Source organism: Vanessa tameamea, chromosome 9 (assembly GCF_037043105.1).
Source record: "Vanessa tameamea isolate UH-Manoa-2023 chromosome 9, ilVanTame1 primary haplotype, whole genome shotgun sequence".
Lineage (NCBI taxonomy): Eukaryota > Metazoa > Arthropoda > Insecta > Lepidoptera > Nymphalidae > Vanessa > Vanessa tameamea.
In genome coordinates, this window is record NC_087317.1 from 13,070,184 (window position 1) to 13,093,879 (window position 23,696).

The following is a 23,696-nucleotide window of genomic DNA, read 5'->3' on the forward strand; positions in this document are numbered from 1 at the left end:
TGCATTATTAATAAATTACAACTACAATTAAATTTATATTATATATCTTGGCTGGAAATCAACAAATACTAAGTCAACGTTTTTTGTTATTATTATTTTTTAATTTTTTTAAATATATATTGGACAACATCACATACATTACTCTGATCCCAATGTAAGTAGCTAAAGCACTTGTGTTATGGAAAATCAGAAGTAACGACGGTACCACATACACCCAGACCCAAGAAAACATAGAAAACTAATGAACTTTTTCTACATCGATCCGGCCGGGAATCGAACCCGGGACCTCGGAGTGGCGTACCCATGAAAACCGGTGTACACTACTCGACCACGGAGGTCGTTTTTTTATTATTAATATAATCTTGTATTAGGTAATCTGTATTTATCAATTATTCATTTTTCGTTAAATGTTAAATTATTGTTGTAATGTGCTTACTTTACCCGTATAAAATTCAAACGGACTGTATCTCTACATATTAATCTATTAATACTAAAAAAACTCTAGCCTACTCAATACTTTAACCTAAGAAATCCCTAGCACAAGTTTTCCACTATATTGAAAAAAAAAACATTAAAAAACCAAGAATTTTAAATAGCTCTTTGAACTTAATAGACGAAACTTCGGTAAGTCTGTCTTAAGCTTCTGAAAGGCACAGAACTTGGAAAGTTTATATTACAACTTTGACCAAATAAATATCGGACCAAGGCTGAAGTTTTTATGCGAAAGTTCGGTGCGGATTTTACTTTTAATTGTATTTTAATTAGAATCCTTTTTGGGTTATGTATTTGCTAACATTGAATTAAGTTTTTGAAATAGTTGTCAAATGATTTACTCTAGCAACCCTCGCTGCGGGTTTGCGGTTATACAAACGACACGTTTTAGTAATACTCTACAACCGAACTATTAGGACATGGTTTTGTAATTATCTGTTTCGTCACTGAGCTACCGTGTTTATCAAATATGTTATTTTATTCCATTAAAATAGACTTTTTTAAAGAATTCATTTGAATATCTACGTATTCTTATATTTAATATCACAACATTATCACAATGTTTTTCTTGTTCTGCAGTGAGTTTCGAGTTTTGTCTTACATAATTCAAAACGCTTCAGTGAAGATTAACGTGACATAGTAGATAGATAATATGTAGAATTTATCGTAGTCACACGATAAACGCGTGAATGTGTTCTCAATCGATCAAGTCGTTCAAAAGTTTCGCGATAGTTCGTATTATGGCCACTTATTATGGCACATGCAGAAATTATTACCTGCCATATAATTTAATTAACACATAAAACATCATAAACGTCTCAGATTATAAAACGAAAGGCGCGTGAAAGATGGAGCGCGTCGAACTTTGAAGTGAAGCAACAAAAGCGAATACAAAATCAAATGTGATCTAAAATTCCCGATGATGCGAAATGACGCGCCTTTTTGTTAATATGTCAATTAATAATTATGTGATAGCACTTTTGACATATTAACAAAACCGGAAACGGGTACGTACTACTGGGAATTTGCATTTTGATTTTGTTATCGTATTTAATGTTATGGCAAACCTATTTCAGTAATTATTTTGACATTATTATAATGTTATTTAAGTTGAAATAAATCTAATAAATTTTATAATTTAGCTGTTAATTCTAAGTTAAGTATAAGTTAAGATACGACTTGGGAACCTTAAAAAAAAGAGCGTAATTCTTCCTGAAAAGTCGGAAACGCACCTGCAAGCCCATGATTTTTTTTTATTTTCAAATAATCTAATCGGTTAAATGATTAACTTTCCAAAAAATACAGTAGTATTGGATACTGCAGCTCTGGTGCGGAAAGACTATTGACTTCTAAATAATGAAAATGCAAATTTTATTATTTTAGTATGAAAATATGCCTTGCCAATTTTAATTTGAAAATAAACATTATTATTAACATTATTTATTATTATTATAGTTTAAAGGGAGTATGTAGTAGAGCATATTTTCAGTTGACTATGAATGTCTTAATATTCATTAAGTTAGACATGGTTCTAACGATTATGAAAGTGAGCACATTGTATTTTGAATGGAGTGAGTTTTACATCCACTCAACGTTAAACGGCGATGCAGCATGTTGCCAGTCACCATGACAATTGGTATATTGAAGAAAACCAAATTACATTTCATCGTCCCCACTCGGATATCGGAACTAATAGTCATAAGACCAACGAGACCAGGAGGATAATCATAAATAGAAATGTCAAAATGACGTAACTGCGTAGGAGAACTTTCTCAAACATAAAACTCACCATACAACGATCCCAATATTATCCAAACATATCATGATTCCACTAGAAATTTTATGTTCGTCCATAATTTTATATGAGATTGTAATATGATGATTTTATTATTGGGGCCACACGGCGTCCGATAGAAGAAAGGGCTAATAATAATACAAAATCTAGCGGAGTTCATAGTAAAAAATTTAATAAGGTGAGTTTTAAGTTTGTTTATTCCGAATTTTCTTTTTATAGACATATATACTTATTAGCAAACCTTTGTTATTTATTTGTGAATAAGCGGAACTATTGAGTTTCTCGTCGGTTCCTCTTGGAGTTTTGGATTTTTAAGCCAGTGATAGTTTTTATATTTAATATAATTCATTAAAATGATGGACCAGACGCTCCTTTCTTAAAAAAAGTACTCCTTAAAATATTAGTTTAATTTTTAAATATATATAATTAATTTTGTCAACTTAATGACGTGACAAATAATCTTCAGCCAAAGTGATATTGTGGCGTCTACATAGTATTTTCTGATTTGTGGATTTGGAGATACTTCCTAATGGGGCCACTTACCATCAGGTGGTTCTTTTGGTAGCCTTCCTACATAATTTAAAAATAAATAATATGACACATTCTACTGGAAGAGCCGAGATGGCCCAGTGGTTAGGACGCGTGCATCTTAACCGATGATTTCGGGTTCAAACCCAGGCAAGGCTGGGCCCAAAAGATTCGTTAAGAGGTAAATTTAAAGAAATTAAAATAATGACTGTCGCTTCTCAATTTGTTTTTGATAATGTTATGTATGTACGCAAAAACATAAATGATTTTCCCAGAAATTGTGACGTACATTCTATTAACACTAGGAACAAGAATAAACTTTACAAAAGTAGAACAAAATTACTCCAAGTACCCGATTACATATGGTTAGTAACTCATTTTTGGGGCAATGTATATGTTTTTACAACAGGATCCCAGAAAACGTTCAAAATTATTCAATTATAAAATTCAAAAGAATCGTTAAAGAGCGTTTGTGTGCTAAAGGATATTACAACGCTAATGATTTTTTAGTTGACTGCACACCTTGTGAATGAAATGATCGCCTCCAGGCTGTTTCAAATAGCTAAAATATAATTATTATTGTACATGTAAAATGGAAAAAAAAATAAAAATATCCCGCTAAGTTTCTTTCGCCGGTTCTTCTCAGGTCCGAGGTGTTAAATTCCGAACCGGTGGTAGATTTTTGACTATCAATAAGCAAGTGTAAACACTTCTATATTGAATAAAGATTTTTGACTTTTATTATTTATGTTTATAATTCATCTCGTGCTCGGCGGTGAAGGAAAACATCGTGAGGAAACCTGCACGTGTCTAATTTCAACGAAATTCTGCCACATGTGTATTCCATCAACCCGTATTGGAGCAGCGTGGTGGAATATGCTCCAAACCTTCTCCTCAAAGGGACAGGAGACCTTAGTACATCAGTGGAAAATTCACAGGCTGCAATTACAATGTAATGTAAATTCTACTGGATACTGCTGGTCATAAATAAATAAAAAATAAAACAGTTATGCAACTATTTATACCCCAACTACATCAACGAAGGGCGACATATTTCCATTATTTTTAAATAACAGACAAAATTTGAAAATAGAAAAGAAATTCAACAAATAAAACTCGGCAATATATCTGCGACTGTAACGAGGATGAGAAATAATCCTGACTGATACTACTGCAATACGGCGCTGGTGGAAACAAGAGCCGGTCGTAGTACATACACTTATATACTTTTGTAATCCGAGTCGAGACTGGACTTTATGTAAAGCGCGTGGGTCTTCACCAAGAATCTAGAACAACACAATTGAGTGCTATTTTTGGTTACATTAGTTTTTACATGTAGTATTTTTTTTTATTTGGAACAGTTTCAAATGTTTACACACACAAACACAATACTTTATCAGAGGATATAGAGCGAGATCATCTAGGATGCTGAAGGGCGCTTCATTGCTATAGTGATCTTTTCCAGACATCGCTTGTAATATAAATTTAACTATGGTAATGTAAGAAATTGAGTTATACTAATTAAAATAGTATTAAAATCTTAGATCTATACTTATAAAATAACATGTCCTGACTGACTGACTACATAAAAGTTAGGATAAACTATTAAAGTTAGGGCCATGAAATTTGGTGAGTAGGATAGTTTTATTGAGTAGACATTCACTAAGGAAGGAATTTTGGAAATTCTACTCCTAAGGGAGTGAAATAGGGGTGGAAAGTTTGTATGGAAGTCCGACATTGTTAGAAAATATACTATGAAACTTAATTTTCATTAAAAATGAGTATACGTAAATAGATACGTATTTAAGCGTTTCTGGATATTCTACCCTAAGGGTTGAAATTCGCGCCAATGTGGTACACAAAGAGGTCTTAAATTAACATAATATTTTAAGTTAATCTGTAAATATATTTAACTTCCACGAGAGCAAAGCCGCGGTCAACAGCTAGTTATTTATATGTCTAGATAGAGTGACAGCTACGCTTGACACTCACCAAACGTCAGAGTACTTTACTAGTGTGCGTATACTTAGTGTAGTGTGTGTAACTTTAGATATATAAATAATAAAAACCTAAAAAAATATTATAATGATTAAATTAATTACATTACACATAATAATTATCCACTGCAGGTTTATTGATGGTTTTTCTATAGTGGAACACTTAGGGTAACTATATCTGTACAAATACATTAAAATAAATTACATTGCCTGTTTTTTGAGGAATTATTAATATTAGTATTTTCTTCTCTAGTACTAGTCAGTTTTAAACCGGTGACATTAAGATCACATCGTTAAGCTATTTATACTGTAAATGTATAGGCAAAGGTAATTAGCCATTCAATTCAACAGCCTCCCCATTTTGCTAAATGGCGCCATTCAATCGTGGGTCTGAATGACATTTGTGAATACATCTTCCGTTTATGGAATAGTGTAAATTGCTTTAGGTTAGACAGACATAAACATACTAAAAATGTGCTGAAAGTTTAATTTATTTAACCAAATATGTTCTAACTAATTTTTTATGTATACGGACGTGCAAATGGGCCACCTGGTGGTAAGTAGTCACCACCGCCCATTGACATTGACGCTATAAGAAATAATAACCATTCCTTACATTACACCATCGCGCCACCAACCTTGGGAACCAAGAGGTTATGTCCCTTGTGCCTGTAGTTATATTGGCTCACACCCTTCAAGCCGGATCACAACAATACTGAGTACTGCTGTTAGGCGGTAGAATATCTGATGAGTGGATGGTACCTACGCAGACGGGCTTGCACGAAGCCCTGCCACCAAGTACAAAACAAAAAATATTTAGTGTATAACAGTTGATTTAATTAATACTCCTCCTGTTCTCGTGTCATAACTTCATCCACACCGAATTCAGCTATTTTTTTAAACTATTTTTTGCGCGTGTTACATTATGCCCTCGTGTTACTGCTGACGTATCTAGTTTGCGACGCGGTTTAAATTTAAATCCGAAAAGTTTCCCGTACCATATTTGAAACATTAGAACGACAAACAGAAATGTCAGCAAAAATTTAAACATTAAACAATCAAAACACAAATTGGAATGAACGGTACACCTTTTTACGGATCATTACAACACTGTCCATCTACCAATTCGCATTGAAAGTTAGCGGTGTTATAATTCCTAGAACCTTCTAAAAAGGCTTTCTATATTTGCCGCAGATTGCGAATTTAAATCTGGATAACCGGCGATTTCTTGATGCAAAGGGACGAGACAATTATATCGCGAAATTAAGTTGATATTATATATATGCTATATATATACATACATATTTTCTTCATCATCAGAGAGCTATTATATATAAGAATTATTAACATTATTGAGGCTTCACTTTCGAATGATGACCGCGTGGAAAGGTAGGCAAGAATGCCAGCAGCTCTTGCCCGTTGAATTGCAATTTCGATCCTCTGAGCACAAATGAACCAGCCATCCTGTCATCAGTTGTGGCAATAACGATATTTTATACTTTTAGTAAAGGTTTTTGCACTATTATTCCAAAGTGATTTGCTTATATATACCCACACAACTAGAAAGTATGTGTTTTAATTGTATAACTCGTCAATTTTCATGAGCAGCAAATATATAAAATTAAGTTAAAAATGTGACCCAAGGTACGAACTCACGTGTCTACTTAAATAGGTATAATAAAAAAATTGGACCAAAAATGAAATTCCCCGGACAACACGGTTGAATTTTGTACTTCCATTTATTTATTTATTTTCATTAGGACAACCACCAATAGATACAATATTACATCAAAATTAAAAATAAAATATATTTCAAAATTATCTAGGCAAAAGTTCTACTACATACAGGTAGTCTCACCGTGCTCTACGAGTATCATATTGCACAATATGTATTAAAAATATATAATAAATATAAGCAATAATTAGAGATAAGAATGATTAAATAGTGTTTATTATTATTAAGTATTTAATATAACATCCTACTCTCTTAGAAGTCCTCCCAACGAACATGTCCAAGTGTGAACGAAATTTAGCCTCATGTATATCTACAAACTTTTGGCGGGATAAATTCCAAACTATCCTCTCGGAAAAGGCCTCTGCACCGTCTTGGAACGTTTTACAAACTGTTACTATATACTTACTTAGAAAACCAAGTTCGTTACCTGATTATCCTCTTCAATAAACATAAAGGGATCAATTCTTGTGTTTTTCTCGGATTTTCTCTACTATAGTATGCATATGTTATTCTTACAGACCTTCGTTTTGAATCATTCAGTTTATTATTAAAAGCACATTAAAATTCGTTGCAAATAGAATGTTCTAAGTTCAAAGTAGGTTCATTTCTGAAAACTTACTTCGAAATAAATTACTTTGTCATACTTTTTTTATAATATTGTGTGTTTTATACATTTTAAATGTCGCCTCCATTTTATTATGCGATCTATGCAACAACACAACAATATTTTTCATGTGAGCTCTACCAAACATTTTACCGCATCACAATAATATTACTTTAACCATTTTGACATCTATGCCACAAATATTTAAAGCCCAGAATCGTATGAATAAATTTGATGTTTACGTAAAACCGTTAGAAAAAAGATAACATTTCGTAACAAAATAGGGATACCATTCAAAGTGTACTATTATTTCAGAACTCGTGTAACTTTTATACCGCAAAAACATTTTATAAAATGTTTAAAATCTACATAGAAAAAGTGTTTTAAAATATTCGGAAAATATATACAAAATATATACATTCCAAACATTCAAACGAATGTATAGACAAAATATCGTAACGAAAAAGAAAGAAATTAGAAGTTATGGAATGTAAATTGTATATTACGTATGCGATATTGAATGGGAGTCCCATTGAAGCTGCGTGGTGGAATAAACTCTAAACATTCACGTCAAAAAAAAGGTAGTTTCGATTCAGCGGTGAGATATTAAACGATTATTACTTTACATAATCTATATAAAAAAAACTTGTCAAGTATTATTTTATTGAAAAATTGCTTACAACCTAATAATACATTGTACGTTACTATTATAAAAATCTACCTAGTTGGAATTGGATACATTTTGGGTCCCTTTCTATTTCTAGTAATTATAAATGATTTTCCTTTTTATGTTAAAGCTATTTGTGATATAATGTTATTTGCTGACGATACTTCACTGATTTTTAAGGTAGACAGGAAAAAAATCGGCGTCAACCAACTGATCTCACCGTACATCTCACTTCGTGTTTATATAACTATTAAATTTATATTCTAATTCGAAAAATATATCATAAACAAAATTATAAAGTAGATCAAATTATAATTCAATATTTTTTTGAAATCGCCATAACGAAACACAAGTCATTGAGACGTGAACGTTTACACGTAATTTATTATTAAACATCCAATATTGAATACCAGCAGTTGATACCGCAATTTATACAAACCTCCTTGATAAATTTATACAGATTTCAAATAATCATATATAGGAATACCACTCGTTCTGATTTCCCCGGATTATTTCATTTCTATGGAATATTCAACCTTGCTTGCCTTTTTAATACCCCACGGGTAAGCGACCTCTGTATGCGGTTTCAATTGTACATGTCGATGGAAGTACTTCGTGATCTCCTGAGCGGTTTGCAGAGAGCCATGTAGTGCCTCCTCCCTCGGGACTACGGTAGTACATGTAGCGCGATCTTTGTAAACGAACATTTTCTTGTTCGAGGTGGATTTAGTTAGGGCTAGATGAAGTTCAATGCCTTAGCGAATTTTGATTTAGTAGCTGATGGTACATAATCGTCAAAAAATACACCAGAGAAGCGAAGTAGTAAACTAAACACCAGTTCGACTGATCCGGCTAGAATAACTTCCTTGGAGGCAATTCTGATACCGGAAGCAGGACTGGTAGTGATTCGGTCCTATAGCAGTTGCATGATAAATTATAGCAGTTCTCAGCTGTCAACAAAAGTGCTCAAGCAAGACCTTACACTGTAGATGTTAACTAGTTGTCCTAATCCAATTTGAATAACTGTTGGAAGAGTGTCGAATCTAATTGTCAATCATGGTTTTTTTTAATTAGTAATAGGGAAGGGGACTAGCAAATGCATATGACACCTTCGCAACTGCACCAAGACCCTATGGAAGTAAGGTATCTTTTCTATTGTACCTGCAATACACTGACTCACTATACAATATACTAGAACACTATCATCTGACGCATGCGCAATGGCTTTAAGCCGTCCGAAAGCTGGCAATCGCTACCCTCGTCTGACTAGTGATGTTACGCCCTAGCTCTCTTCCACTGTACTTTTAATATTTACTATCTTTAACAGCTAGCAACCCTTATTTGCGGCCAGGTTCAATTAGACAACCGTATCTCATAATAAACAGAAAAAAAATGGCTTTAATTTGATATATAAATTATGAATGTACGTTGTGAGTGTATAGACGTAACAAAATCATTCCTGTGTAAACCTGGCTGCGAAGAGGTGCGGCCAGATGCGCAACGGCAACCATGATTTTTCAAAGTCTTTATAGGTGCTGCCGTAAAGTGGACGACATTTTATTGAAAAAACAAGTCAATAAAATTTTTGACGGAAGAAGAATTATTAATAATTAAAAATACTAGCGGCCACATTTTGATAGGCAACCTGGTAAATATAAATTCTTAATAAAATATAAAATTTGGTTTTTAGCAAACACTCTATGGGTACACTGATTCTGCAGCCGGATCTAGACTATTACGGCAGTCAATTCTTGACAGATAGAACTAGTGAACGTAAAATTTCAATATTAAATAGATCAACTTAGCTTAGTTTAATTTTTTATTACAAAGGACGTATTTTTGTTACAAAAGATGAAATGGTTGTAAATCTTAAATTAGAATGTCTATAATAGTTTACAAATAGACTTTTATTAATATTATCTTAATAGTGATTTAGAAAAGGTTGCTTCAACTTCGCGATCACTTTTTAACTTCCATCAAATTTTTATACATATATTTTTTTATAATTAGTATATAATTGTAATTTGATACCATCCTTGTTATTAATTAAATAATTTAAAATTTTCTCCAACAACTTGCAATTTTTTGTAAAAATCCTATTAATTGGGCGCGTTCGTCTTCAAGGTCGAATTGAAATATTTCTATGAACAATTTGGACGCAAAAAACGTTGAACACTCTTTATTTTTATTTTAATAATGCTTAAATGAAGTATTCTTTTCCTCATTTGTCTTGACATTGAGACGAAAGGCACAATAAATTTGGATTGAAGTAACAGGCGATAAAAATAAAATAAAGTTTTCTATTAAAAAATATTAAGTACAAAATACGCCAGTTTTAATTTTTAAATTGTTCCATTTATATATTGTTTACTTCATTCGATGCGATGAATGTGATTTTCCTTGACCACCGATATCATATATATATTTTTTTATGGCATTGGTTGGCGGACGAGCATATGGGCTACCTTATGGTAAGTGGTCACCACCGCCCATAGACAATGGCGCTGTAAGAAATATTAACCATTCCTTACATCACCTATGCGCCACCAACCTTGGGAACTAAGATGTTATGTCCCTTGTGCCTGTGATTACACTGGCTCACTCACCCTTTTAACCGGAACACAACAATACAGAGTACTGTTATTTGGCGGTAGAATATCTGATGAGTGGGTGGTACCTACCCAGACGGGCTTGCACAAAGCCCTACCACCAAGTAAACAGCAGTGACCCATGACATAATTGCGAATTTTGCTGTTTTAATTAAAAACTAATAAAGTAATTAAATAAATTCTTCGGGTCATCTCAGGATGTTGTCTCATCAGTGTAAAGAAAATTGATATGCTCTGGCCACCCATCCTCTGGCCCTCTGAAACGAGACACGCCCGGGATCACGCACGACAATTCCCGGGACTATAACATTATATCCTGATTTTACAATTAAACATATGGTTACCCTAGCAATTATGTAATTCCCACAAAATAAATCATTGTGTTTATGGTATCGATTTAAATGTATTCATTATATATACAATATTTCAGAAAACATGCAATCCGATATTATCAATCACAATTTACGAGTAAAATATTAAATATAATAAAAAAATAAACTAGATTACTCAGCATTAAAACTCAAACATTCCATATTTTCGGCGTTGGTTTAATTATTTGTGAACGGGGACAACAGTGTAAATATATTTACTTCTTGTATAAATAAACAGTTGCTTAAAGAAGCTTTAATTGGATAAACTCTCATTGACAATGGATATCAAACGCTCTAAGACAGTCTAGAAATAATTAATCGTTGTAGAATAATCAAGACTCAAGATTTTCTCTCAGCAACAAATCTTATTCAGAATATTAATTTGCCGATATAATGTTTCTTTGAAGGCTGTTATTAACTTTTGAAGGGCATACGAAATAATTATTTGTACATTCCAATTTCTTTTGTAATAAAAGACAAAATAGATATGAAAAAAAAGTCTTTAAATTTTGTTTTCAAATAATTGACAAAAAAAACTTGGGAGTTAATTAAACAAGAAATGCTCAGCCAGTCGAAATTAAAACACTTACGTCTTTTGTTCGTTCGCTTCGCTAGGCCTAGATTAAAAATAAAAGAACAATATTTTTAGGGTTCCGTACCTCAAAAGGAAAATGGAACCCTCATAAGATCCATCCATCTAAATTTAAATTTAAATTCGTTTTAAATTTCAATACTTGTGATAATCAAAACTTGGTGGTAGGGTGTAAGCCCGTCTGGATCGGTACCACCTACATATGAGTAACCCAGTGTAACTACATGCACAAGGGGTCTTCACAGTTCCGTTGCACATTGGCGATGTAAGAAATTGTTAATATTCCTCAAAAGACCTTTGTCTCTGGCGGTGATGACCACTTAACACCAGCATTAGCCAGCCCGCCTAACAATTATATAAAATTAAAAAGTATATATCCCACATTAATCTTAATAAATGCAGTCCATCGCGAATTCCCTTGCATATTGTTTTTATAAACCCTGTAATTTATATTATGTATTTGTCGTAATCCAAGTTTCTTATATATTATTATATATACTTATATCCAAACTTCTTTAATATCAATTATATCGATTGGTTATATTTGTTTTATCGTCATAATCAATCCTATCTTGATGCTTATCTTAAATAGGTCTTTAAGCAAGCGAAGCTGTGGCGATAGAACTAGTTTCATAGAAACCTTTAAAATCACGATTCAAAAGTTCTTGTAATAGTCTCGTATACCAGTAAAAAGAATATTTTGGTTTATAATTTCATAAAATCAATGAAAAATAACACTTATATTCCAATCCGGGGTAAACTGACTTGACCTTGAGCGTTACCTTTGTGACGTCATAACATAAACTTATATTCTGAACTTATATGCAGAAGAATATGAATTCTGATAACTGATACTCATTATCTGATCAGTATAACACCATAAATAGCATGGGAGCTTATCCGACTGACTGTTTTACAGGAAAACAGTGTTTTTTCCATTATTGGAATACTATTATAATCAGTCTAAGCTGGATGAAAACTTATCGAAAAACAATTGTAACCTAAATCTCACTACCTTTGTAAAAATATTTATGTACCAAAGTAAAACTTTTATTTTTTACAAACGAAGAAAATGTTCGTAACTTTTTATTACTAAACTATTTGTTTGTGACATCACCCGTGACAAAAACATACTTTTCCCAACATATAGGTTATCTAACGCAACAAACATTTTCATAAATGCGTACCTTGGGGTAAGAGGTAACTGACTTTTTTTTATGTGATAGATGGCAAACGAGCAGGAGGCTCACCTGATGGAAAGTGACGACTGACATCTGCAACACCGGGGGGCTTGCAGGTGCGTTGCCGGCCTTTAAGGAAGGAGAACGCTCTTTTCTTGAAAATTCCCAAGTCGTATCGGTTCGGAAATGCCGCCGTCGAAAGCTGGTTCCACAGTGGTTGTGCGAGGCAGAAAATTACGTCATGGCATTGCAGTACCGTTTAATATGTGATGTGACCTGATTTTTTTTATTATATCCTTATTTATTTATTGGATATGTTTGATTACATTTACCTTCCGTAACCATTGTACTGTGTGGCACTGGTACTTTTTATAATATCGAAATCGGACGGACGAATGAGCGACCCGATGGTGAGTGGTCATCACTACCCATAAGTATTGACGCTGTAAAATATATTAACCATTCTTTACATCGTCAATAGGCCCTAATCTAGTTATGTTGCGCAGTACACCGTTTCTGCCAACTAAGAAATCTCCGGGAACCAAACCTTTCGTGAGTTTCCAATAACTTACTGATTCCTTAAATTGAACATTGTATAGTTTTAAGCGTAACAAATCATTACATGATTGGTATCCAATTCTGTGACATGTATTAATTTTATAATTAAGTTTTAATACCTTTTTTTAAAATTCAATTTAATTTTTCAATAAATATTAATAATTTTTAAAAAGTTTAATTGAAGCTCCCGAAACTTGACTACCTTGAAAACAAAGATATTATATCTCTTGTGCCTAACAACACCGACCTACTCTACTATAACGAGTACTCCAGGAAAACGGGATTGCAGTATGCGAATGAAATGTTAATGAGATTTTATTTATTTTGTGAGTTATAATTTAATAAGTAATAAAACATCGATTTATACGAGTCGCTTGGAAAATACGCGTTCCAAAATATTTATGTGAAAAAAGAAGTAAAACTATGCACTTACATATAATTAGCAGTACATATTTACTATGTATAATATTTACTCAAATTAATACATACATATAATCGCCAAGCAGGGCGCGCCAAAAAAACAATTGTCTGTTAATTTAATTGCATTAATAACAATTTTTATTTGTTAATATAAAATCGTATTATCTAAGTATAAATATATTAGTCAATACTTGTAACATTATGTTAAATGTAATATTCTTGAGTTTCATTTTCAAGTAACCCGCGCACACCCATGGACGAACACAGAAATTTATAATCGCAACCGCTCGATAATCCGTTAAAAAAATACTTTTTATTATATTATTAAGCTCATGTAAGCTAATTAAAAATAAAACACACTCAACTACACTATTTTTTATATTCTCCATTAATAATGACCTAATAACTTAAAAATTAATGCTACTAAAACCAACATGGACACATTAAATCAATACAACCGTTCGAATTATTAGATCTAGGCAATTTATATTATAAAAGCAACTATCTAACGACCATCGCTCGCAAAGACCCGCACAAAAGTGACTCTGAGGATAGAGTGATCCCTCTGACGTAGCTTCTTTGGTCTCCCCGACATTGTCAAGCCTTGTCAATGTCGGGTAGACTTCGAAGTAATTGGAAGGAATCTATATATTGTAAGGAGTCTCCATACATTATTATCAGTCACCCTGCGCTCGGCTATAAAATGCGGCTACTTCGAAGTATCAGGGGACCCCACCGACGTTCTGAGCCGAGGTGCGATCTCATAGGAGACACCCTCAGGACGAACGTCACTCTCGAGCCCAAAAGGGTTCACCTTAAGGCAGAGTCTTAACACTCGCCCCAACGTTCGGTGAAGCTGTAAAGGCCAGTAGGGCCAACAGCAATACTCAATCCAGATACAAAAAGTATCAGGGGATTGGCGCGTCAGCACTCGTAGTGTACGGACGTCTCGTGATAATAAGCGATGTTCGTTATTAAGGTCACGTAAGTCATTCTGTTATTCCTTACCTTATTAAATTATCAAAGTTTGCAGTATTTGTATTTCTTATTGGTTTTGTATTTTTTTATTTAAAAATCCTCTTCCGATGCTGAATATACACACAAAGTTAAAACTGTTAAAGGCTATTAAAAAGAAGGGTTGAAGCTTATTCCAACGAGTTAGATAGGTACGATCAATCGTAGCTAGACCTCTTATACAACTGACACTTAACATTCACATTGTATATTCGCCAATTGTCAGAGCAATTTCAACTTTCGATTTTGTCTCAATTATTCAATGAATCAAATACACATATAATACGAATAAATTAATTACATTTTGGAGTTTTCGACCCTCACTATAATAACTAGAACGAATAGAACACCTGATTTTGTATTTCGTCTCGCCATTCACCAGGCCCATTAGCTCAGTTGGTTAGAGCGTCGTGCTAATAACGCGAAGGTCGCGGGTTCGATCCCCTCATGGGCCATATAGTTTTGTTAGACTTAATTTTTAACGATAGTAATGGAAAAAAAGTCAAAATTTTGTTACTATTTTTTTGATACAATTGGCATTTTATATTATTTTATATACTACAATTAGTTGCGTCAATGAAGATTTTTTCTCGTATATCCTCCGAAACAGATGACAACTCCGATGTCATAAATAGTATTTAAACAATATAAATAATGATTTCAAAACTTGCAAAAAAGAGATATGAAGTATATCTCACGGATACTTCATATCTACTGGATGATTAAAAATAGTTTCTAATTGCATGCAAACAATTAATTACAATAAAGGAACAATAGTCTACTTATGAAAAAAAGAATTACTATAGCAATAACTAGAAAATTCATCGTGTAGATATCATGACACCCTGTACGCGCATCATAAAAATTCACTGTCATTTTTTTTTATAACGCGACAAAAGAAGTATAATTTAAAAATATATCAAAACCATGGCTGTTCATGAGGACTTACCAAGATTGCTTGTTTTACGTATTCATTGTAACGGCTACACGGTGATACGCAATTTTGATGCTTGCAACCTTTATTTAACAGACATTGTCGAATATCAATTCCGACATTTCACGATCATGTTCAGCGGTGAATTTCTAGAACTACAGAATAACTCTACATAATCTAGTTCTCTATCAAGTTTCACAATTTGTTATTACAGAATAATCTGACTTAGTAACATAATATTACACCGTGAATACAGGCTGTATAAACTTTTGGATATATGTAATTTGAAACGTATTAATTTCTCAAATCATTAGTTGTTCAACTAAAAGTAATTTAGTGTTCAAAATGAAGCCACAAAACGTTAAAGTTAAATTATAATATGTCTCAATTATAACCAGCAAACATTTGTATGGTTCCCCTGAATATGTAATTATTATTATTGTGTAAACATGAGAACAATTACGAAGAGCAATATCTAATTTACATGAAGGTACTTTTACAACAACAAGTAAATAAACGCGTAGTTCTATACTTATTCCTTAAAGTGACAATGCTTATTGCTGAGTTTCCCATATTATTCTAATTTAGAAAAGTTAACAATGAAAGTGTGTTTAATATATTTCAGTGTCCATCCATGCCCATGTGATCTAGTACCTCGTGTATTAACAACGGCTTAAGAGCAGCATGTTGCCAGTCCAGCTGAACATTTACAGGTCTTTGACTTTCACTTCAAACCATAAAATGGTAAATGAAAAAGTATTTGTAATTATGTCACTTAGCTGTACTTAAGTTTTAAGTTATACTTAAGTAAGTCTTAAGTTGTCCTTATTTCAAATTTTCACTTAAGAAATGTTTGACTTCAGACTCGCATAAATTAATGCTCTCGATAAAGTTATCGAAGTTATTATTGACAACATTTAAATAATATTTTATAATGAGAAATTAACCTCACAATAGTTTCAATTCAAATTTAACACCAAATCGTCTAAAATTTATAACGATTTTAATGCATTTTTCAAATCTATCAAACTTCGTTGATTCGCTGCAGACATTATCTTTCTTGTCACGTTTAGAACTTATTTATTTATAAGGTCACAGATCCCGAGGTTCTCTGTTCAAATTCCAGGTAGGACCCATAAAAAAGTTATTGGCCTATACTCTAGAAAAATTCACAGTAACAGCCTGGAGTCTAGAAGTTGGTAGTGTGCGCGCTCTCATGCCATACCTTTCGCTTACGATATTGAGGAAATAAATAATTTACCTGTGTTTTGTGATCACATTATGAACTATAATATGTTATGCGTTGGCTAGTGGCGGTAGAAGGACCCCATGGATTTGGAAGCAGAAATCATAGGGGGCAAATGCTTGTCAACTTCCTCGATGGGGAGGGGCCCTTCTTGATGAACTCCTTCTTCAAGAAGCAGCCCCAAAGGAAGTGGACGTGGTAAAGCCCCGACACTATGACCAAAAATGAGATCGATTTCATCATGACGGACAAAAGGCACATATTCAGAGACATCTCAGTGCTCAACAGGTTCAATACGGGTCAATCACCGACTTGTCCGAGGCTATCTGAATATCAATTTTAAGGCCGAGCGCGTCCGTCTGATGAAGTCTACACTCCGACCAACCCTGCTCCAAACCATTGCGAGATCTGAAGCGTTCCAGTCAAACCTGGAGAACCGATGAAAACCACAACAGACGTAAACCAGAACCTCGAAAATGTAGTTAGAATTCTCAGGAAAGAAGGCACGAGATTTTGTAGCATGCAGCGTAAGGGAAGAAAGTTCAAACTTACGGAAGAGACTTTGGGGCTAATGAAGAAACGACGTGAAAACTCACCTGTCACTTCGTCAGAGAAACGGCAACTAAACCAAGAGACCAGCAAGCGCGTACAACACCACCTCCAGTGCTCCAATACTCTTGATTTGACTCGATTGAAAGAGCCATCGAGCAGAATCGGGGCTCTAAGGTGTTCGTACAATCTCTTGGAAGGAGCCACCTGATTAAGTTGACCACAGCAAGTGGAGAAGTCGTTTCTGCCAAGCCGGCAGTTCTTTCGGAAGTAAAGAACTTCTACGGCCGGTTATACGCATCGCATGCATCTCGACCTGATCCCGAAAATGAGGATCCTAGAGCTACATTAACACGCTATTTCACCGAAGACCTGCCAGAAGGCAGTATTGGCGAAATCGAGATTTCTCTTAAACAGCTTAAAAATGGAAAACCCCCTGGAAAGGATGGCGTTACAACAGAGCTATTGAAAGCAGGAGGTAAACCCGTACTGAGGGAGCTCCAGAAGCTTTATAACTCTGTCCTCTTCGAAGGGAGAACTCCGGAGGCGTGGAGTAGGAGTGTGGTCTTCTTGTTCTTCAAAAAGGGAGACAAGACGAAGAACTAGCGACCCATATCCCTAATGAGCCACGTCTATAAGCTGTTTTCAAGAGTGATCACGAACCGTCTTGCGCGAAAATTTGACGAATTCCAACCCCCGGAACAGGCCGGGTTTCGGAACGGATACGGCACCATAGACCACATCCACACAGTGCGGCAGATTATACAGAAGTCCCATGAGTATAATCGGCCCCTGTGTCTTGCATTCGTGGACTATGAGAAGGCCTTTGACTCCGTTGAAATCTGGGCTGTTCTGGAGTCCCTGCAGCGTTGCCAAGTTGATTGGCGATACATCCAAGTGATAAGATGTCTCTACAAAGCCGCCACCATGTCCGTCCAAGTACAGAATCAACAAACAAATCCCATACCATTGCATTTACTTATAAGAAATAAATAAATAAAATTACTTATAAGAGCCTACTGGAATAAAGAGTATTTTGATGTTATAGTCAATTAACTGATATCTACTTCGTGGTAGAGCTTTGTGCAAGCACGTCTGGATAGGTACTATTCGCTCATCAGATATTCTACCGCCAAACCGCAATACTTTGTTTTATCGTGTTTGTTTTGAAGGATTGGTGAGCCAATAACTAAACACGCTAAGTAATGTTTATATATTAGACGCTATTGTTTAAACAAGTTTCAAACTACACTATAATGTTAGCTCCCAAAGTTGGTGGCGCGTTGGCGGTGTAAGGATTAATTTTATATTTTTCATATGCAATCACGATCTAATAAACCACTACCTTAGTTTTGGTTGACACTTGTACACCACAACACAAACTGTGAATTGTAATAAAACACAAAGTTCCAAAAATGCCAATATTACAATTTTACTGTCAAGATCCTATATATATTAGATCGAATCAAACGATAGCGCGATTCAGAAACCGACCTTTTTATACAAATTTTCAGTACCTTAAAACATTTAATGTTTTAACACTTTGACAGCCAATATCTATGCGCTCTGGTGACGCGTACTATATACTATAAACAATTGTACTTTCAGAATTTCGTCAACAATTAAAGAATAAAAATGGATATATACTTTCGTAGAAATTTTCCTCTAACCGGTTTTTATATAAATCACTAAAGGATTCCTCGCTCGCGCCGCCGTTAATAAGAAAGCGTAAAGTGACCAATTATCTGGGACTCTTTCTTGATCGCTATTTTATTTTTGATTTCAATTGTTTTTGTTCAGTAAAATGTTTTGTCCGTCGATATATATAAAGATACATACTTGGTTGAATTGTACTTTTTTATCATATGCCAATCAAATAATATAACTTAAATATACTTTAGCTTATGCCGACCACAAGAGTAGTAAAAATAAATAATCTTTGACATTGAGTTGACGTCATATTATTGGTCGAGCTCTTGAATAATCTATGGTATTTATTATGGATTTACATTTTGAATATCGACGAAGTTATAGAAATTAAAATTAAAGTGGAATTAACATTAAGTTGAATAGTATTTTATTTTAAATAAACTTATGTTATATAGAACCAGATATATTACGTAATTTTTTTTTAATAATCTTATAATTTTTCAAGGTTCTTGAAAAATATCTCCTATAATTTTTTCTTCATAAACTTTTTCTATCGACTGTTTTTTATACATATGTATCTTCATTAGTACTTGAGAAGAAAAAGGAAAAAGAAAATTGATGTATGAAATACCAGTCGATATTTTGCTTGATAGTTTGCTGTTTCTATAATAGCTGCCATTTTAGGCTCGATGGAAGATGAACCTTCAGTTCCGGAAATATTTTATAAAATGATATAATTTATTAAGTACACAGAATTACAAAATCTCTTTTTTATTCATTTGTATCCATTTTTTTATATATCAAATATAATGTTAAACATTCAAGGGATGACGTACGAAATAGTAATTCTATTTTAAAATTTGAATACTTCATTAAGTAATTTCAAACTTTGATCGTAAGCAAAATACATAACATTATAGTATATTTAAAATATGTATAAGTTTTATTAGTTATGTAGAAGTATATAAACTGGTATTATATATGCATAAGTAACTGTGTCTGTATGTCTGTTCCGCTTTCACAACCAAACTACTGAACTGAATGAAGGAATTGTTGAAATTTGTTATGGTGCGAGCTTAAACCCCAAGGACACATGAGCTTTTATATACCTAACACCTGAACTCAGCCCTTAAAATGCGAGCAATGCCGTGGGCGACATCTGTTATATTTATATATGTATCTGTAGTTATATTTCAGAATGAACACTCTCATCAAAGATTATCTCGCAGAGTTTACTCCAAGCAATAAAATCGTATTTACGCACACATTTTGCTGTACCATAACTTTAGATTATATTTTATTATAAGGAACATGAAATTCATACACGTCAATAGTCTAAATTAAAGCGGATAAAATTACGATGCTCAGTTACTTATGTAATAATATTAAATAATATTCCGAAAAGCACTGCATCTTCTTGTATCAATTTTACATATATTGAGACAGTAGTATTTTATATACAGTAGTATAGGCTTAAAAACACGTCTTCTCAATTAGAGTTAGAACTCGTGTTCAAAAGTTTCTCTTTGTTACAGAATTAATCTTCATTCACAAAAGCATTGCTCGTTAAAGTGTCATTAAAGATAAAATCTTATTTGTATTGTTTTGCTGACTCTACATCAGTTGGTGTGGAATTACGTTCGGTTGACAACGTTTTCAATAACAATTTACGTGCTTAAGTAACTTTAAATTAAATTAGATAACTCACTACGAAATTACTTAGTAAATTTAAGTTACAGCTTGTAAATGAACGACAACGACCTTAAGATAGTTAAGCATCTTAAGATAGTTTGGAGCTTACACCACCGCGCTGCTACAAATCTGTTTAGTGACATAACTAAATTTACACTAATATTATAAAGAGTTAAATTTGTTTGTTTGTATGTAGGGTGTAATTTCCGGAACTAATGAAATTTAAAAATTGTTTTACTGCTAGAAAGCTGCATTATTCGTGCTAAAATATATTAATAATCATATCATTTATTTCATCAATAAACTAAACCCGTGCGAAGGTGAGGCCGCCCATGAAAACTCAGTAGTGCTTATCTGGGTTTGAACTCCAGTTACGTGTGTTTTACTACTGTGTCACGTCAGCTTCATACAACAATACAACATTATACTTACGTAGTAGTAACTGCCTGTGAATTGATTGACTGCTGGGCTTAGAAATCCTCTTTTTAAGGGGATATTTGGAATCAATTTAACCAAATTTCCCTAATGTGTTGTGTATACACACGCGACAGACCCGGTACATCTAAGTTCCCCCACGATGTTTTCCATCACACGCGCATGGGTTTGAAACTATGATCGTCGCTAAACACTCAAGTATTCTAACCACTGAACCTCCTCTGCTCTGAAATACTTAATATTTCCTTAAATTTCGTGTGGAAAATTTTCTCATAAAGCTACTTATGTTTGGTGACTCCGGCGTCATTTAATTTCATCGGTACGTGCCTTTGATGTTCGTATGAGTCGCAGAACGCAATATCGCCTTAATAAATTGCAGCCTGCTTGCACTCTAAAATTGATATTAAGAATATTATACGAGCATTTTATTTACCGCTATCAAATAAAGTACCAAAAGGGCACACGAAGTTCACGCATCACGTCAATAATCTAAAATTAAAGCTGTTTCTGTTAAACTGTGAAATGCAGTTATTTACATGGTAAAATTATCCGGAAAATCGTTCTCCAATACGCAATGTTTCATGTTATATATAAGTGTTATATATTCCAAAAAATAAACAAATATTTTAACAAAAAAAAAAACCGACTTCAAAAATAACACTATTCTAAAACAAATTAATGTTCACTAAAAAGTCAAAAAGTCCGTTAAAAAAGGACATCTCATTTGTAGTGTATAGTTATTAGTTTTAAAAGGTAATTGCATCTGAGGAATATAATTTTCAATATTATTTATTATTTTACTTATAACTGAAGAGGTACCATCCACTCATCATTTATTCTACCATCAAGCAGTAATACTTTGCGTTGTTTTAGTCCGATTTGAAAGGTGAGTTAGCTAGTGTAATTACAGGCAGTGTAATTACAAGGGACATAATAACTTAGTTGCCAAACCAACTAATGGCACAAAAGACTTAACATCTCAATTCCGAAGGTTAGTGACGCATTGGCTATGTAAAATGTGGTAATATCTATGGGCAGTGGTGACCACTAACCATTAGGTGGACCATCTGACGGTCCGCCTACCGATACCATAATATACCATTATATTTATGTAAAGAAAAAAATGTAATTTTTCTTTCATTTGAATTCCGCGCATCAAACGTCATCGAACGCGCATTGGCATGACGGATGAATTTTGTTTGCTATGAAAAAGATAAGTAATAACCTTTTAATAATAACATTAAATGTCGTTTCTCTTCTTACAGGTGCGTAATTATTATTGTAAAGCAATAAGTAAATACACACTTTTATTTAATTTTATGTTATTGTTGTATAAAATTAACCAATAAGTCTCTTCACACAGAGAAACTCAATTGTGTTTGACATACTGTGTCGTCTTAATCACAAAAAAATATCAGAAAATATCTTACATATATAATGTATATAATTTTGGTTATATTTATTTTTCACAAAATAAATTACAGTTTAATTTCCGACCGTAATTAATGTTAAATCCACCATTCCGTTTTCAATTTTATTTGAGATATGTAAAAATCTGTATGTATTCAATCTCAGTCCCAATATCGAAATTGAACTATCATATAAAATTACCGATATGCATATTTCGTAAATATTTTACAGAGTACGTACATACAGGTATTTGTCTATACGAGCATGTATGTGGCTGTATGTGGATGGATATAGAGGTAGAGGACGACTAAAGAAACGATGGATGGATTGTGTGAGACGATATGGCTGGAAAGAATGTTACTTGTGAGATGACGTTCGACAGAGAAGTATGGAAGAAGAAGACATGCTGCGCCGACCCCGAGTAAAAATTGGGATAAGGGCAGGAGGATCATGAATGAGTAATCGGCCGTCACAGGACGCTCGGCAGATGCCATCACGCATATTAACTTTGGGAGATATCGTAATTAAAAAATAACTAATTACTATAATGATATATATCAACAGTTTGTTGCGTTGTTTAATATTCTATTAGTGTACGTGCCGCGCAAACAAGAAAGTAAAGTTTGGTGACGGAGCGAACTCCAACAGCAATTGATTCCGTCATACCGTCTAATTCGAGGCGATTTTATCCCCAAGGCGCGCTATGAAAATATTACAAGATTTTTTTTTTATAAACCACGCTCAGGCTGACATGAAAACTAAATATTGAAGTCGCTCCCTAAAATGTCAAATATATGTCAAAGTCACTCGAAATAGACTTGTATTGCCGTCTCACTTACTCATGCGAAAGCGAAGTTTAATATATTCGAATATTTTGCTTATATTTGACATATTTCATGCCTTTTATTATGTATTTGATTATTTATTATTGATATGTCTAGGTCGACTGACAAAGATGAGATTCCTTAAAAAAAATAGTATGTACTTAGTATAGTAGTATTTAATTGTAGTGATTTTGTAGTGCGAGACTCTATCTACACATATAGGTTATAATATTTATATATGTCGAGTTATATTAGGGACCTGCGTATTATGTATAGGTTATATTTTATTTATAAACGTTAATTTTATTATTTAAATGTTGAAATCCATATTAAGGATTAATTAAAGCTAGGTAGTTTCTTAGTTAAGCTACGATTCGTGGATTTCTTACGTCT

The 23,696-nt window shown here is 33.4% G+C and overlaps 1 non-coding gene across 1 annotated transcript; it reads left to right on the forward strand.

Annotated features, from left to right (window-relative positions):
- Window positions 1-14,944: 14,944 nt before the first annotated feature.
- On the forward strand, window positions 14,945-15,018 carry Trnai-aau (transfer RNA isoleucine (anticodon AAU)). Its single transcript has one exon. It is a non-coding gene; the product is annotated as a tRNA-Ile (tRNA).
- Window positions 15,019-23,696: the final 8,678 nt, after the last annotated feature.